At 41.0% G+C, this 19,621-nt stretch overlaps 1 protein-coding gene across 1 annotated transcript in view; it reads left to right on the top strand.

Annotated features, from left to right (window-relative positions):
* LOC110906477 (transcription factor jun-D-like) overlaps positions 1–19,621 on the top strand; it is a 39,110-nt gene that overhangs the window by 12,447 nt on the left and 7,042 nt on the right. The gene's annotated exons all lie outside the window — the stretch shown is intronic.

Below are 19,621 nucleotides of genomic sequence, written 5' to 3' on the forward strand. Positions count from 1 at the left end.
ATTGACGATGCGGTAGAATTAGCTAACACCCTAACGGATGAATTGGTGCGCACAAGAGAAGAAGACCGGAAAAAGGAAATAGCTCAGAAGATTACCCAAGGGTTTCGTATGGGTAATATCAAGAAAAGAGGAACAGGGCAATCCTCATCACCTCCTTTCTGCAGAGATTGCAAAAAGAAGCATTATGGACAATGCAATATAGTTTGCAATTTTTGCAAGGCAAAAGGACATCGTGAAGAAGACTGCAGGAAGAAAACAAGAATTTGTTATAACTGCAGATAAAGAGGACATTTTCAATCCGAATGTCCTAAGCTAGCTAAACCAGTAGACAACAAAGCTAAACCAGCTGAAGGAGCAACCAAGAAGAATGTACGCGCATTCCAGCTGACCACTCAAGAGGCCGAACTCATTCCAGATGTGATAGCTGGTACGTTCCTAGTACATGACGTATTTGAAAAAGTATTATTTGACTCTGGTGCGAACCAAAGTTTTATTAATACTTCATTTTGTCAAGCTCTTAAGTTACCTTTAACCACTCTTAGGCAAATTTTCACAGTTGAAACCGCAGAAGGAAATTCTGTGAAAATAAATAAAGTCTGGCAAGAAGGAAAAATAGAACTATTAGGCCATAAGTTTTCTGCAAATCTGTTACCAATGAATTTAGCCGGGTTCGATGTAGTATTAGGAATGGATTGGTTAATAGCCAACCATGCACGAATCCTATGTGACAAAAATGCAGTAGAAATTCAAACCCCTTCAGGAGAGGTAATTGTAATTACTGGAAATAAACCTCGAAAGCCACTGAAATTTATCTCAGTAATGAAATTGGCAAGCTATTCGAGAAAGCAGGAAATGGTGTATATGATTTCAGTAAACATTAACACTAAAGATAAGGAACTTCAGGATATTCCAATAGTCTCAGAATACCCAGACGTTTTTCCAGAAGAATTACCTGGATTACCACCTGATAGAGAAGTAGAATTTAGAATTCATTTAATTCCAGGTACTGCACCAATAGCCAAAGCACCATATAGATTAGCACCTACCGAAATGCTAGAATTGAAAAAGCAATTAGATGAATTATTAAGCAAAGGATTCATACAACCGAGTTCATCCCCTTGGGGTGCACCAGTATTGTTTGTGAAAAAGAAAGATGGATCGATGAGAATGTGTATCGATTATAGAGAATTGAATAAGGTTACGATTAAGAATCGATACCCACTACCTAGGATTGATGATCTTTTTGATCAATTGCAAGGAGCTAGGTATTTCTCTAAGATAGATTTAAGATCTGGATATCATCAGTTGAAGGTACAAGAAGAAGACATACCTAAAACTGCCTTCAGAACTAGGTATGGTCATTATGAGTTTACAGTCATGCCCTTTGGATTAACGAATGCCCCAGCAGCATTCATGGACATGATGAATCGAATCTGTAAACCATACTTGGATAAATTTGTGATCGTTTTCATCGACGATATACTTATTTACTCCAAAAGCCAAAAAGAACATTGTGAACACTTACACGTTCTCTTAACTTTGTTAAGAAAAGAAAGGCTTTATGCCAAATTCTCGAAGTGTGAATTTTGGCTGCAAGAAGTACAATTCTTAGGTCATGTGGTAAATCATGAAGGTATCCATGTAGATCCTGCTAAGATAGAAGCAATTACAAAGTGGAAAGTCCCACAAACAGCTATGGAGATAAGAAGTTTTCTAGGCTTAGCTGGATACTATAGACGATTTATCAAAGATTTTTCTAAGATAGCCGTACCATTAACTAAGTTAACCTGTAAAGCTGCTAAGTTTGAATGGGGACCTAGACAAGAAGAAGCCTTTAAGATTTTAAAGCATAGATTGACGAATGCACCAATCTTAGCTTTACCCGAAGGAACAAAAGACTTTGAAGTATATTGTGATGCTTCAAAATTAGGCTATGGATGTGTGTTAATGCAACACAAGAAGGTAATTGCGTATGCTTCTAGACAATTGAAAAAGCACGAAGAAAATTATACGACTCATGACCTAGAACTAGGAGCCATAATTTTTGCCCTTAAGATATGGAGACATTATCTGTATGGAAGTAAGTTTACTGTTTATACAGATCATAAGAATTTAAGATATATATTTGGGCAAAAAGAGTTAAACATGAGGCAAAGAAGATGGATGGAGATGCTAAGTGATTACGACTGTGATATCCAATATCACGAAGGAAAGGCAAATGTAGTTGCAGATGCCTTAAGTCGTAAGTACCATGAGAAACAGAAACGAGTCCGTGCTCTGAGGTTAAATCTACAAGTAGATTTAATGGCACAAATCAAAGAAGTTCGGAAAACAGCAATCAAAGATGATGCTGAAGGAATGAAAGGTTACCTAAAAGAACTAGAACAAGGAAATGATGGAATTTGGAAATTCCATAAGAAACGAATTTGGGTACCTAAGCAAGGAAAGTTAAGAAATAAGATTTTAGAAGAAGCTCATAAATCTAGGTATACCATGCACCCAGGAAATAATAAGATGTACCAAGATTTAAGAAATAATTTCTGGTGGATACGAATGAAAAAGGATATAGCCAAATACGTATCCAAGTGTTTAACTTGTTCACAAGTTAAAGCTGAACACCAGAAACCTTCAGGACTACTACAACAGTTAGAAATGCCTGTATGGAAATGGGAACTCATAACAATGGATTTTGTTACAAAGTTACCCAAAACCAAAAGAGGTAATGATGCGATTTGGGTAATCGTAGACCGATTAACCAAGTCAGCTCATTTCCTACCAATGAAAGAAACCTTTAGCATGGAAAGGTTAGCACAACTGTACGTGGACGAAGTAGTATCCCTACATGGAGTCCCGCTCTCCATTGTATCGGATAGAGATAGTCGTTTTACATCTCATTTCTGGACAAGTTTTCAGAAAGCAATGGGAACTCGACTAAATCTAAGTACTGCTTATCATCCACAAACAGACGGACAGAGTGAAAGGACAATACAAACTCTAGAAGACATACTCTGAGCATGTGTAATTGACTTTGGTGGTAATTGGGATAGCCATTTGCCATTAATTGAATTCTCCTATAACAATAGTTATCATTCAAGCATCGAAGCTGCACCATTCGAAGCATTGTACGGACGTAAGTGCAGAACTCCAGTATGTTGGGCAGAAATCGGAGAAAGTCAATTATCAGGTCCTGAAATTGTACAAGAAACTACAAACAAGATAACTCAAATCAAGGAGAGATTGAAAACAGCCAGAAATCGCAAGAAAAGCTATGCAGATAATCGTCGCAAGCCACTCGAATTCCAGATAGGAGACAAAGTACTATTGAAAGTATCTCCTTGGAAAGGAGTCGTACGATTTGGTAAGAAAGGAAAACTGAGTCCAAGATATGTTGGACCATTCCCAGTGATCCAACGAATCGGACCAGTAGCTTATCGTTTACAACTACCAGAAGAGTTAGCTGGAGTACATGATGTATTTCATGTATCCAATCTCAAGAAATGTTTATCAGACGAATCCCTAGTAGTACCTCTTCAAGATATAGAGGTAAATGAAAAGCTGAAATTCATAGAGAAACCCCTACAAATAGAAGACCGGAAGATCAAGTTTCTCAAGCACAAACGACTAGTGCTAGTAAAAGTCAAACGGGAATCCAAGAGAGGACCAGAGTACACTTGGGAACTGGAATCAGAAATGAAGCGAAAGTACCCTCATCTTTCAGTAAATCTCGAGGACGAGATTTTTCTCAAGGTGGGGAGGATGTAACAACTGCCACTAAAATCAATAATTAGGACAATAATTAGTCAATAAGGAAACCCTAATTAAGACACCCAAGTAATTCTGCACTAACCCTAAAATTTTCATAACAATCGGAACCAGGATCAGGGCCCCTAAAACTCAAGGGGGATAAACCCTAAATGATAATTATCTTCGAAATACGTTGTCTAAATTCTGAAATCTCAAAACAGCGACTCAGCAGGCCTATACCCACAACAAGGCTACCCTAGGCCATAGGGGTGTGCCCCGCGACACGCGACAGATGTCGCGTACTCTTCCGCGACACGCGGGAGGTGCACATTTCGGGTATATGTAGAGGGCCTTGGGACTTGCAGTTTGCTGTTCATTCGACGTAAAAATTAGAAAGATACGTTGAGTTATACACTGTTTAATACAAAACACACACGAATCACGAGGTGCTGCCGCAATCAGGGTAATAACTCGATCGCTATTACGATTCAACGTCCGATCGATTATAACTATCCAACGATAGTCCAGGTGCTGCTCAATTGAGCTTGTACTTTGATTATTTGTCGTGATTTCGACTTGAATATGAGAGTGCTGTTCGAATTCGGACTATGCTCTGTTATTCGTTGTGAATCCGATTGAATTATCGAGTATTGCACTGATTAATCGTTGTGAGGGTTTAATCTCGTGAATTGACGTAACTGCTGTATTAGTTACTAACCTGCCTGTGTGTGCATTGTGTTAAATTAGGTTTAATCAAGGCTAATCAGTAGGCTTATATCTTGCTCGTTAATCTGCAATGTGAGTCATTCTTCTTTTTAAACTGTTTTCTCACAGTTTGTGAGTAAGTATTACAAAACTCCAAGTTAGTTTCAAAGGTTATAATTACAGGGATTAAGTCTATGTAATCACCATATTACAGCCGGTATGTGGGGTTTTGTATACATTATTTATTTCCCGTCACACTTGGACAAACGGTTGGCCAAGGGGTGATCTGACCACAGTCACAGACACCATTGGACAAATGGGCTAGCCAATGGTTGGTCGAGTGACAAATACTGTGGGTAGTTGGTTTGATATCAGAAACATTGTAATTCCCCTTAATACTGTAATTTATAACTAACGGGTCGTTTTAGAAAACAGAATGATTCACTCAGTATTTCCCCGCTGACAAAACCTTTTTCAAACATGTTTCAGGTGATCTGTGTGATCCAGGAAAAGTGCAGTAAAGCACTACAAGCTCAGAGAAGTGGCTCAGTGTGAATAAATAAATAAAACTTGTTTTGGAAAATAATGATTTCTGGGTGAAATCAACTTATTGTAAATTATGGGAATTTATCCCTAAAACTTTGTATAATATATTAAACGAGCATTTTTACGGTGAAAAGATCTTGTAATAAAAGACTTCCGCTGCCGCATAAATCAGATACCACGGGTACCACTGGACTGCTCGCGGCTCCCGATTCCGTCCAGGGTGGGTCGGGGGTCGTGACACTCTATCTCTCTTCAACGCACCCTCGCGTATTCTACACCGACATGTATGTGTATAAGTATAAACTACACCTATTTATATATATACAAACAAATCACTTGTGTGAGAACTTAGGAATCTCGTGTCTCCTATGTGAATACGTATTACTATACTACCTGCAACAAGTTTTGAACGTGCTCAATCGCATCGAAAAACTTGAAAATCATCATGATCGAATCTCACTCCAAATCTCTCTTTGTCTAGATGTCTTCAAACGATTCTACCTCGAGACGAACAGCTAGACAAAGCGCCGATAAGAGGATTGCCTCGCTTGTGGCTAAGGAAGTGGCCATGGTCATTCCTCAAATTGTCACTCAAGTTCACTCTCTCAGCAACTCTCGAACCTCGGAAGACTCTAAGACGGAAGCGCCGCAATCTGCCTTCCTCTACAAACACTTCAAAGCCTTTGACCCGATGGTCTTCACTGGTGAAGGAGGTGTATCTTAGCTACTCCAGTGGTTCGACTCTATCGAGGTTAACCTTCTTCAGAGTGGGTGCCCTGATCCTTTTCGTACTACATGCGCTACCGGAGTATTTCAATCGCGAGCACTCGACTGGTGGACAGCCGAACGTAACAAACGTGGGATCCACGCAGTTTACACCGTTTCCTGGGATGAGTTGAAGGAGCTCATGAAGAAAGAATACTGCCCTCCCCACGAAGTCCAGAAGCTAGAAGACGAGTTTTGGAAAATCACACAAGTCGAAGGTGACAATGCCGGCTACACAGCAAGGTTCAAACAGCTTAGCAGTATTTGTCCAAGTCAAGTCGACACTTCAGGAAAAACCATCAAGAAGTACATTCGCGGCTTAATTGAGTGTGTGGGTGATTTTGTCGAGGCTGTGAGACCTGCTACCATCGAAGAAACCTATCATTTGGCTGCAGAAATGAACGACAAACGAGTCATAGAAGGATTTTTCTCCAAGAATCCCACCAAGAAGGTTAGCCAAGTTATCACCGTCTCATCTGATGGCACTACCGAGTCGTCTGATGAATCCACCGATGCTACCGACTATTCTACTGACTCATCTGACAACGACATGCCACCATAAGACACCGACGAGCCCAGCCGCAAGCGAAAGAACCCGAGTTTTGAATATGCAGCAACAAACTCACACCAAGAAACTCCGAATCCTGAACCTCTCCGAGCAGTCCCAGTTCACTCGAAGCGCGCCTACACTGGAACACATTCCCTATGTCACATGTGTACGTATCATCACCCGGCAGAAGCTAACTGTCGCTATTGCGCAAATTGCAACTCTCTGGGTTATCTTACCCAGCACTATCGCACAAGGCCACGAACTTGAGGAACGCCAGCAACAATCGCAGTCTCCGCAAAAGTCTTCTATCGCAACATCGACTATGCTCTTAACGATGTTGTAATAATACGATTTTCGATTGTTAAATATTCATGTGTGGAACTTATGCTACTACTCGATGCAATGTTGATTCTGTTTCTCTCTTCCCCTCGCACTCGCGCACAAACTATATACTAGCACTATATACTATATGATGTGTTTTACCCCCACTATGCGTTCTTGTAATAAGGTACGATAAACGTGCAAGGATCAAAATAACCACGGGTGCACACGGGATTACTGTGGTCAGTGCACGGAGATCGTAGTAAGTTTCAATGATGCCATAACGTTAAAAGCATGGTTAAGCGTGGTGGATACGCCACTGGTACTTCCTATACATAAGCGTCTTAACCATGTCAACACAGTGTGACACCTATTCACGGGACAGAGGAGTGTGGTTGAAGCATGGTGGATACGCCGCTGGTAATTCCTATATATAAGTGCTTCGCCATGCCAACCAATTTCTTGTGAAGAAAGTGCCATGCGACGTTGAAAGATATTAGACCAAGTATACTATTGAAACTATTTTCGACACACTAAACTACATCGCAAGGCGTAACAATCTCATTGCAACTCAAGCGTGTGATCGCTAGACTTTTCGTAAGTCAACACGTTCAAAATCGCACCATCGCTGGAATCTATCTCACACTCGTTATCACTCTACGCTTAACGCTTCAACGCTTTAGACGCTTACCACTCTATCGCTTATCGCGTATTGTTTGACGTTTATCGCTTATCGCTCGTCGCTTTTCGCTTTAACGCTCATCGCCCCCGTCTTCACTTATTGTTTTCGTTTTCGTTCATCGCTCATCGCTTACTGCTTACCGATTATCGCACTCGCTCGTATCGCTGAACTGAGTTCGTAAATGGCTTCATCACTCAGTTCATCCCACCCTTCTTCTAAACTTGGTCCAACCATTCCTCGTTTGGACCGAGGGAACGAAAATCTATCAGAACAATGTTGACACATGTGACACTGCTTCACGGGACGGAGTCCATATGGCTAAAGCATGGTGGATACACCGTTGGTACTTCCTATATATAAGTGTTTTATCCATATTGTCAAACTTTCGTGGAAAGGTGCCATGTGGGGCCCAACTTTAAACTGAAATTTGTGGTATTATTAAAACCTTTTGTGTCAACAAAACTTTTTCTTACAAAACTTTTACGAAACAAAGGGAGAAATTCCTAAATTTTAATCAAAACCTTTGACAAAACAAGATTTTCTCATGACGATGGTGTAACAATCGACTCAAGTTAACGCCGCGTGATGAGAAAATGTCGTAAGACGAGTTTTGTTACCTTGAAATCTTTTAATAACTTAACAAAACTTCTCTTATAAGCACTGGTGTGAACATTGATACAGTTCAACACTGCACTGTGAGGAAATTTTCATAAAACCAATGTTTTCAAACCTTTTCGCATCAAATTAATCAAACTTTTCGAGAAATGAAAACGCTTTTGGATCGCCTATTCGTGAGTTACCATCCTTATACGAATCGCCTTACTCGCCGCTCTCGTCTAGTCTCCACAATGCTTTCACTCGTCAATTTTCGATCGATCGCTCGCCTATCTTGATGCTTCTTATCGCTTCCTCACTGGCATCAATCCTCGCAACCCTCCTTGTGGATTAATTTCGGGACGAAATTTACTAAAGTAGTGGAGACTGTAACAACCCGAACGTTCGTGCGTTGTTACTACTCGTTATACCTAGCACCAGAGATTCGGATCATAATATAACTATATCGCTTACAAAGTTATTTCACAATCTTTTCGCATATTACGCATACTTTATCAACACAGCGCATACACTAACGCTCACGATGACGTCAAGTGAGGACTTACACTACTCTCCTCGATAGCTGTGATGCGACGTAACGCAACGCAAAGCAAGACTCGAACACGCACCCGTGATCACACGCAAATCGATTGTCACACCCCTAATTTCCACGTGTCACCAGTGGGCCTGGTGGGGGATTATCGTGACGTAGTTGATATCATCATAGTCAAACAACACAAATTATAATGCACAGCAGAAGCAAAGATAGATTCATTTCAACTTAAATTATTGTAATATTCGAGTATCACAAAATGTGGAAATAGAATCCACAGGCAGAATCAAATAAAAAGGAAACTTCATTTCAACAGATTTCATGCATCCTAAGCTTGCGAGACTTCTATGGATGCTTAAGGAGTGACCAGCCTATTACGCGTAGCACCTGCACTTAGTCTTTTTGGAAAATACGTCAGTTTACACTAGTAAATACAATTTAACTGACTCATTTTGAAAATGTTTAAAATTGATTTAAATGCTCGTGGCATAAAACTTTTTATAACTTGGGATAATTATTTGCTTAATAATCTTGTAAAAGAATTACATGTTCGTTCTGCGTTCGGTAGCCCGGGTCATGCCGGGTTAAAGATTAATAGACGCACCACTTAATATAATTCCGCCGCGAGACTTCTCTCGTACCGACGATTATACATGTTGTACAACACTACGGGTGTACGCCTACACCCGAGTGCTAAGGTCGTGGCCATTCTTTGAATGATGCCAAGGATATCCGGGACATGGTCATTAAGCCCCCAAAGGCGTTAAACAAACAAAACAGCATTTTTAAACGGGTTAATTTGACTGCACATAACCAAGACCGGTTAAGGTCAATTCCCCGACCAAGCGGTATTTTATATACCGTACCCCAAGCCCGTATAGGGAAAATAAGTTAAACGTATTTACCTGAGCAAAGTATAAACCAAATATAACGAGTGCACGTAGCTTTTACTGGGCTCCTAGATCTGGAAATTAAGGTTTTAATAACCTATTAGAATCCTAACGGGTCTTAAGCTTAGACCGGTTAGTTTTATATAAAGATTACGGTTTTAAACGCACAATAAGGCGAAGACCGTTTTAGAATGTGGTTTTGTCCCAACAAGCTTGCACACTTGTTTTATATGGGTAACATAATCACATTCTGGATTTTGAGACCAAAAAGATATGGTTTGACCCGTTTCGGCTAAAATGGCCAAACTAGTCACAAAAGCCGATCCGAACGCGTATAATGCGCAACGAGTAACCATAAGAGTCAAATACAAGTTTCTGAAGTCAATATGCTAAAAATATGTTGTGATATCAGAATGATACCTTCCATTATGCCCCAAATGATTTTAAACCAAAACTATGCCTCATAAGGGCGTTTTGGTCATTTTATAAGGTGTAAAAGGTTTAAAATGATAACCTGAGTTACAGGTCTGATTAAATTAGTAACTATACTTAATTTACTAAGTTATAACAGTAGGGTATCAAATTTATGTGAAATTTATTATCTTTAACCTTACTATGCACCGTAGGGGCATTTTGGTAATTTCACATGTGCCTAAAAGGTCAATTCTGGAATTCTGAGTTCAAAACATATTCCTACTGTTTAAAGTATAAAAATTCACTAATTACATCAGTAGGTTCAAACCCTTAAGCTTAATAAGGTTCTAGTGCACACTTATACGTTAAAAATGCCTAAAAAGGCGATTTGGAGCCATTTCCGGGTTTTCTGTAAAAAGTTGATATTTTTAATATTCCAGAAGGCTCAAAATAATTTATTTATCATAACAAATCAGTAGAAATTGGTTTGAGGTCAAAAGGATTTGTAAAACTCATTTTATGGCTAAAAAGGGCAAAACCGGCATAAACCGAATTAATCTTAGAACACTATGTTATGCTCAGCTTAAAAATAAATAAAAATCTCCAAAAATCCCAAAATATTATTTTATAACAGTGGGTAAAGAGTTTGGTATAAAAATTTGGGTTTTGATAGGCTATACATAATTTACGCCATTTAATTAGTAAAGAAGCTCTTAATTACGCTATTGAGCATAACTCTTAATCTAGACCTCAAACTGACTTCAAATTTTGGGTGCAAGTTTATAAATCAGTAGCTAAGTTGCCTACCCTTTTACATTTTCAAAAATCACGTTTTAGGGTCAAATGGGCATATTGGTCAACATATAAGCGATTAACGGAAACATGCATGTGAATAGGATATCTAATGAACCAAGTTGTATAATATCAGAGGGTTATACTAACATGTAAATAGGTTCAAAAGAAGCTCTAAGGCAATCCTAATCTTGGCTTAAACGAGTCAGAACTGAAAGTCAAAGCAGAAGTCAAACTTTGCGACTTTCGGTTCCAAACCGAGCCTAAACTGAAAATTGTCGAGTTGAACATGTTGGAACATGTTCTTACATTAATTACCAAGTTATTTTAATGATCAAACAGGTTGCATGCAACCTACATTGCTAATTATGTATTAATTCGCAGATAACCTTTCTGTTGACTTTTTATAACAAGCTTTGACTCGACAATTAACATAGTTAGAGTGGGAATCTGGAAATACCCTTTTAAGGGTTTGTTACCCACATAATTACCTACTTAAAGGTACTTTTAATTCGTGATTTGACAGAGCACATTTTAATTAATCACGAAGTCAAACCTTAATTACGATGGTTTGACTTTTAGCTAATTAACTAAGCTAAAACGAATTAGGAAGGGTTAAGGACACTTACAAGAGTCCTAATTGAGATTAGAGAGCCTAAGGAAGAGTGCTTGCTGTCCAGAGAGCTCCAGGAGTGAACTTGTGCAAAGTTATAAATGAATGCAAGTGATGTTCACAACTTCAAGCTTCTTATATAACAATTTTGATCTCATAGGATGGTGCCAAACAAGTCTACACATGATACAAGATCATTACAGGTGCCCCCTATGCATGAAATACCATTGGGGCAGCCCCTGGTATATAAAACAAGCTCTCAAAGTCGGTTAACAGGCCTGAAATGGCAGCTGTCCACGTTTTCTGTAACTGGCTGTCTGATGCGGCCCGCCTGAGGTTTCAGGGGGTTCTAATGCGGGCTGCCTGACCTGTCTGATCAGTCAACAAGTTTCCAAACTTTGCAATTTCAGTCCCTGGTCCTTTGTAACGTGGTTTTAAATCCTTAAATTGCATTTCCAGCCTTCTAACTTGATTTTTAAGGGCCTTGGGACTTTTACTAACTTGGTTAAGTCCTTGACTAACCTTGTAACCACTCATAAGGCCATAGAATTCAATGTTGATGCTTTTAACCCCTCGAACACGAATTTGATCATAACTTTCTCATACGATAACGAAACTTTATGAAATTTTAACCACATATTCTAGTGAGTATATTTTATCATTACAAAGCTTCAGGTCTGCCAAAAGGTCACTCAGAGGTATACTTTGCACATGTTGACACTTTTAGCCCCTGTAGTTTGTAATTCCTCACTTTCCTTTATGTTTCGCTTCGTATGATCCATGATTTATTCGTTGGAAGGTATAAACATTATGTAGGGCTATTTTAGAATATATTTATCCATTGTTGACACTTTGGACCCTTATATTCACATAGTTTCCCCGTTTGTCAACTTTAGTCCCTCCAAAGTATTCTTTCTCACGTTCAGGGCTTATGACACGTGTTTATACTTTATTGGACACAAATTTTCTAGGTGTTACATCCTCACCCCCTTAAAAGAAATCTCTTCCTCGAGATTTAAGGGAACAGATGAGGGTATTTCTCTTTCATTGAGGATTCTAGCTCCCACGTGTATTCAGGACCTCTGCGGGCGTCCCACTTCACCTTGACAATAGGCACAAGCTTTCTCCGAAGATTCTTTACCTGTCGATCCTCAATCGACACAGGTTTTTCCACAAATTTTAAGCTCTCGTCTATATGCACATCTGTGTGTGGTATGACTAGCGACTCATCGGCCAGACATTTCTTCAGATTGCAGACGTGAAATACATTATGAATACCATCGAGCTCCTCAGGTAAGTTTAACTTGTAAGCCACTGATCCTACACATTCGATGATTTCAAATGGTCCTATATACCTTGGGCTTAACTTACCTTTCTTGCCAAATCGCATCACCCCTTTCCAAGGTGATACTTTGAGCAAAACTTTATCGCCAACCTCAAACTTGAGAGGTTTTCTCCTTTCATCCGCATAGCTTTTCTGCCTGTCCCGAGCAGCTTTCAGGCGGTCGCGAATTTGGACAATCTTGTCCGTTGTCTCGAAGACTAAGTCAGGACCTGATAATTACGTATCTCCTACTTCTGCCCAGCAAATGGGCGTTCTGCATTTTCTACCATATAGTGCCTCAAAAGGCGCAGCCTTAATGCTAGTATGGTAGCTATTATTGTAGGAGAACTCGAGCAACGGTAAATGCTTGTCCCAACTACCTCCCAGATCAATTACACATGCACGCAGCATGTCTTCCAATGTTTGAATAGTACGCTCACTTTGCCCATCCGTCTGAGGATGGTAAGCCGTACTGAAATTCAATTGAGTGCCCAGAGACTGTTAGAATTCCAGAAATGAGATGTGTATCTAGTATCCCGATCTGAGATAATAGATACTGGTACGCCATGCAAGGCCACAATCTTATCCACGTACAGTTGGGCTAGCATGTCAGAGCTGAAGGTCTCTCTAATGGGCAGGAAATGTGCTGACTTAGTCAGTCTATCAACTATGACCCATATAGTATCATTTCCCTTCGGCGTCTTAGGCAATTTGGTGATGAAGTCCATCGTTACCATTTCCCATTTCCAATTGGGAATTTCAGGCTGTTGCAGCAAACCTGACGGCTTCTGATGTTCAGCTTTGACTTTAGCACACGTCAAGCATTTAGCTACATAAGCAGCTATAGACTTTTTCAAGCCTATCCACCAATAATTTGCCTTTAAATCCTGGTACATCTTATCAGCTCCAGGATGGACGAAATACTTGGAACTGTGGGCTTCCTTGAGAATAACATCCCGAAGTCCTCCATATACAGGAACCCATATTCGTCCATTTAATCTCAACATTCCGTCTTTATCGTAGGACAACTGTTCTTCAGTTACTCCTAATTTCTCCTCAGGATAGTTAGCTTCCAACACAGCTTCCTTTTGTGCAGCTAACAACCTTTCATTCAAACTGATCTTAATTTCAATGCTCTTGGCATTGATCCTTATCGGCTTCACTCTTTCCTTCCTGCTCAAAGCATCTGCGACTACATTGGCCTTGCCTGGATGGTATCTTATTTCACAATCATAATCGTTCAAGGTTTCCATCCATCGTCGCTGCCTCATGTTCAAATCCTTCTGATTGAACAGGTGTTGAAGGCTCTTGTGGTCGGAATAGATCACACACTTCGTCCCATACAGATAATGCCTCCAAAGCTTAAGTGCAAATACAACGGCACCCAACTCTAAGTCATGGGTGGTGTAATTCTTTTCGTGCACCTTTAATTGACGCGAAGCATAGGCTATGACCTTGCCCTTTTGCATTAACACACAACCCATTCCGGTGTGTGATGCATCACAATACACCACAAATTCTTCAATGCCTTCAGGTAGAGTCAACACTGGTGCGTTACTCAACTTCTACTTCAAGATATCAAAAGATTCTTGCTGCTTAGGCCCCCAATTAAACTTAATGTTCTTACGCGTTAACGAAGTTAAGGGTGCAGCAATCCTTGAGAAGTTTTCAATAAAACGCCTATAGTATCCAGCCAAACCTAGGAAGCTACGAATCTCTGAAGGTGTCTTTGGCTCTTGCCAGTTCATAATAGCTTCTATCTTTGCGGGATCCACTTGAATTTCACGTTCGCTCACAACATGTCCAAGGAACTGGACTTCGCGAAGCCAAAATTCACATTTTGAAAACTTGGCATAGAGCTTTTCTTGATGGAGCAGCTTAAGAATGCACCGAAGATGCTTCTCATGGTCAGCTTGGTTCTTTTAATAGATGGGGATGTCATCGATGAAGACGATGACAAATTTATCCAGATAAGGCTTGCATACGTGATTCATGAGATCCATGAATGCGGCAGGTGCGTTAGTGAGCCCAAAAGGCATCACTAGGAACTCGTAATGACCATAACGAGTCCTAAACGCGGTCTTATATACGTCCTCCTCCTTGACTTTCAATTGATGATAGCCTGACCTGAGATCTATCTTGGAAAAGTAACTTGCTCACTGCAGCGGTCGAATAGATCATCGATTCTAGGCAAAGGATATCTGTTCTTGATAGTAACCTTGTTTAGTTCACGGTAATCAATGCATAGACGCATTGATCCATCCTTCTTTTTAATAAACAGAATTGGCGCTCCCCATGGAGATGAACTAGGTCTAATAAAACCTTTAGCTAGTAAATCATCTAGCTGTGTCCTTAATTCCTTCATCTCCGTTGGCGCTAATCTATATGGTGCTCTGGCTACTGGTGCAGCTCCGGGGATGATGTCAATCTTGAATTCCACCTGCCTATCTGGTGGCAAACCAGGTAGTTCCTCCGGAAAAACCTCGGGATAATCAGAAATGACTGGTATGTCTTCGATCCTGGGCTTCTTCTCGTCAATGGTTACTTGTGCCATATAAATGACACAACCCTTACTCATGCATCCGGATGCCTTAAGCATGGCCACTTGCTCTGGCAATCCATGTTGAGTATCTCCCTGAATAGTGAGTGGCTCACCAGATGGGGTCTTGATCACTACCTGCTTTTTATTGCACACTATCTTGGCTTGGTTACGCGATAACCAATCCATTCCTATTACTACATCAAAGCCTGCTAGCTTAAAGGGTAACAAGGACAAAGGAAAAGAGTGGTTCCTAATGGATAGGACACATCCATCTAATACAGTCGAAACTGTTTCTATTGTTCCGTCAGCTAATTCCACTTCATATTTCATACTTAAAATTTTAACAGGTAATTTCAACAGTTCACAGAACTTATTATCTACAAAGGATCTATCTGCCCCAGAGTCAAACAATACTCTTGCGTAGACATCATTAATGAGAAAAGTACCTGTTATGACATTATCATCCTGAATAGCTTCCTTCGCATCCATGCGGAAGACCCTTGCATTAGTCTTCTTTCCCTCTTCTGCTTTCTTGGCAAGTTTCGGGCAGTTGGGTCTAATATGTCCCTTCTCATTACAATTGTAGCAGGTGGCATCCTTAAGTTTCTTGCAATCTAATGCTTTATGATCCGGGGACTTGCAAATCCCACATAGTTTCTGCTGAGATTGGGATCTAGACTCCTGCCTGCATTTCCCGAAATGGTGCTTCTTGCAAACTTTGCACCTGGGTTTCTCACCCGACTGTTGATCTCCCTTCTTGGATCCCGACCCTTTCTTGTGGTCGTCATTGCCCTTACGCTTCTTATCTGAGCGTCGCGAACCATCATCTTCGCGTTTTCGTGTCTCAGCATCTGCAACTCTCAGGGATCTCTGTCTAACTGCGTCTAGTGTAAGGGACAGAGATATGTCATCTACTGATCGAAACGTAGTGGGCCGAGAGGCCTTGACGCTTGCTTTAATTTCTGGTGCCAGACCCCCAATGAAACGGGCTACCCTCTTCGGTTCAGGTGTTACAAGATAGGGAACTAGCCTTGACAAGGTATAGAAGGTTGTGAGGTACGCCTGGCAGTCCAGGTTCTTCATGACTAAGGACAGAAAATCAGATTCTATCCTTTCAACCTCGTGTTGGGGACAGTAATTCTCCTTGATCAAGGCAACAAATTGTTCCTAAGACATGTTGTATAGAGGTATCTTCCCGGTGGCTTGAATCAGCGACTTCCACCATGATAGGGCATCACCCTTGAAGGATTGTGACACAAACTTCACAATATCTCTTTCAGCACAGCCACTTATATCCCCTACTGTCTCCATCTCATCAAGCCAAGTCATACAGTCCACTGCCCCCTTCTCCCCAGTAAAATCCTGGGGTTTACAAGACACAAAGTATTTATACGTGCAACCCTTGGCACGTGGGGCATCATAAAGCACGATCTTCTTGGAATGATTATCATTTTCATTCGAAGAATGTCTATCATCATCCTTCTTAGATTCTTCCTTTTTAGACTTGGGTTGGACAGATGGTGGCTTGCTGTGAGACTCCGAATGAGTCTTGGATCTGATATGCGGTGTAGACAAGGTCCTACTATGGGTCCCACTGTACTCACTGTACTGTCTTTCTAATGCCTTAGTAACCGCATCATCCACAAGCGCTTTTAGCTCTGCGCCAGTTAACTGTATTTTTGCATTATCGCGATTCTCTACCGGACGACTGTTCACTTCGTCCGAACCTGCCATGTAGCTTCAATTGCTACATATAGACAATAATAGGCAAGGTTTTATTCAGAGGCTAATACAACATTTTATATTTTATTAACCATGGCTTTAAAATAGTCATTACTGGTTAATTTGTTAATTAATTATTTATGCAGGACCTGTATTATGATCCTATACTATAACTTTAATGTTGGCACCTAAAGGCCTAGTTATGCAAACAAGTTTTAAATTTATAACCAGGATTTTTACATAATCGAGGTATTAGGGTTTGAAGCACAGTTCATTACCCCTTTAGACAGTGAGTTGCAGACTCTAACTGTCTCTTAGTCCCTAGGACATTAATTATTACCCGTAGGCACTTCATTCCCAAGGAATGGATATTTACTTACAGGGAATTTTAAATTAACCTAATTTTCAATAATGGCTTATGTGACTTTTACAGTGTCACAATTTGCCCAGTATGTTAACATATTTACAGACGTTAACAGAATTTGGAATCTTCTAGACAGGTCCTACCATCTTGGCCATGTCTGCGACGACATGTGGCTAGGTGTTACCCCTTAGATTCTCTTTATAACGCAGATCAATCCTAAGTTGAGACATTATTTACGGACCTGAATCTAATTATGGAGATACCATCTTGGCCTTGTCTTAAAATGACATGTGGCTAGGTCTTGTCTTAAAATGACATGTGGCTAGGTCTTGTCCCTTTTTAGATTTTGCCATTTTATATTAATGGTAGGTCTTCTTTAATTTAGGAAATGTTATTTTCATTTTTACCTTTTTATTTTAAGTTTATTCATATACTTATTTATAACAATAATCATGAAAATTTAAATGCAACATTTCATTAATAAAGATTCAACAGTACAATACTTGCCCTAAACGGAACTTCTACAAACAACATGCCCACGCAGGGGCAAAATACAACAAACAATTAAACAACAAACAAACAACAAACCCACGCAGGGGTCAACTGAAAGACATACCCATGCAGGGGCAGAATACAAAAAGACAAGCTCGCGCAGGAGCTGAATACAGAAACAACAAGTCCACGCAGGGACTGATTACAACTAAAATACCAAGATCTTCAATGGTCCCTCCTTTTGGACTTTCCTTTGATCAAATCTGATAGTCCTTTGAAGAAACCTCTGTTGTGTCTGCGCTCAGTCTGGATTTCCCGTTCACAACGGTCCAGTCTCTCAAGGACCTCCTGCTGGCGCTCTGGCGGGATAAGCTGCTGCTGCGGCGGTTGGTACAATGGTTGAGGAGGTGGTGGCTGCTGGTACACATATGGAGGGTACCCGGTAGTCCAAGGACCACCATAGGGCCCTTCAGGGTGTCGAGCGTTGTAATCCCAAGCCTCCTGATATGGGTCCACGTTGGCATAGTTAAAGCTGTTGTGGCCCGGCATTTCAAATGGGTTGTATGCCGCAGAACCGGCATAAGCAGGGATTGGGTTTTCAAAACCCAACGGAGGCGCCACAGGCACTGAGTTGACCTATGGTATGGGGTTTGATGGACCCCCCATTTGTGGTTCTTCCTCTTCCTCCTGAAGTGGCGGATAATGGTTGCCACTTGATGGTTGGAGTGTGCTGATGCGGACACCCCCTCGCACGGACATCCGTGCGTTTGACCTCCTCCACCTCGGTGGCTCCGGAGGCGGCTACTGTTCCACTGGTGGTGGTGGTGGCGGTGTAACTGCCACAAATCGTTGATCCTTAGAAGGATCTTGCTGCTGCTGTTGCTGATATGGGGACGAGTGCTCAAAGGGCGTGAAGTACCAGTCCCACTGCTTGAACCTCTCCTGGTAACTGTCCGGACCGCGGTATGGTGATCCGTGGAAAGACGACCCATCCGAGATTTCGATGGGGTGGTTCGGCGTTCCTGTAGCAGGCTCCATGGGATTAGTATCCTCGTCCATGTCATTTTCCCCAGAGAAGTGGTCTTCCGGTCCGAGTGGGTTAAAACCCATAGGTTCTTGAAGAATGTTGGCCGGGTTGAACCGGCTTTGGAAGACTGGGGTTGGGTCACCAAAGGAGTGGTGAGAGTTGGATCTCTGCAAAGGTATGAAAGAGGGTGGTTGCTCGTTGGGCTCATTTCCGATTGGGGCCCAAAGGAGTGCTGGTAAGAAGGTGAAGAGCTGAGGGAGACTGACCGCCTCCCGGGTTCGACATAGAGCCTCCACGGCTCTTGTGGACTAGTGCTCATGGTAATGGATGGGGTACGCCGGTGCGAAGGCCCGACTTCGTGATCGTGACCCGTGACTGGTCCTTTGCCTCGACCGCGAAGAAATCTTGGTGGCATGTTGACATGCATACAAGTTTTAGATAACAACAACAACATATAATAATAAGACCCAAAAAATAAAACAAAACAGAGTTTGTCCTATGTTCTTTGTCTAGACTCGGAACTCGAAGAATGTGCAATTCGTGCACTGAGACTAAACACAAAAGGCTAGTGTTTAATTCACTCAGTGTTGGCTCTGATACCAACCTGTCACACCCCTAATTTCCACGTGTCACCAGTGGGCCCGGTGGGGGATTATCGTGACGTAGTTGATATCATCATAGTCAAACAACACAAATTATAATGCACAGCGGAAGCAAAGATAGATTCATTTCAACTTAAATTATTGTAATATTCGAGTATCACAAAATGTCGAAATAGAATCCACAGGCAGAATCAAATAAAAAGGAAACTTCATTTCAACAGACTTCATGCATCCTAAGCTTGCGAGACTTCTATGGATGCTTAAGGAGTGACCAGCCTATTACGCGTAGTACCTGCACTTAGTCTTTTTGGAAAATACGTCAGTTTACACTGGTAAATACAATTTAACTGACTCATTTTGAAAATGTTTAAAATTGATT

The sequence above is a fragment of the Helianthus annuus genome, chromosome 14, assembly GCF_002127325.2.
Source record: "Helianthus annuus cultivar XRQ/B chromosome 14, HanXRQr2.0-SUNRISE, whole genome shotgun sequence".
NCBI lineage: Eukaryota > Viridiplantae > Streptophyta > Magnoliopsida > Asterales > Asteraceae > Helianthus > Helianthus annuus.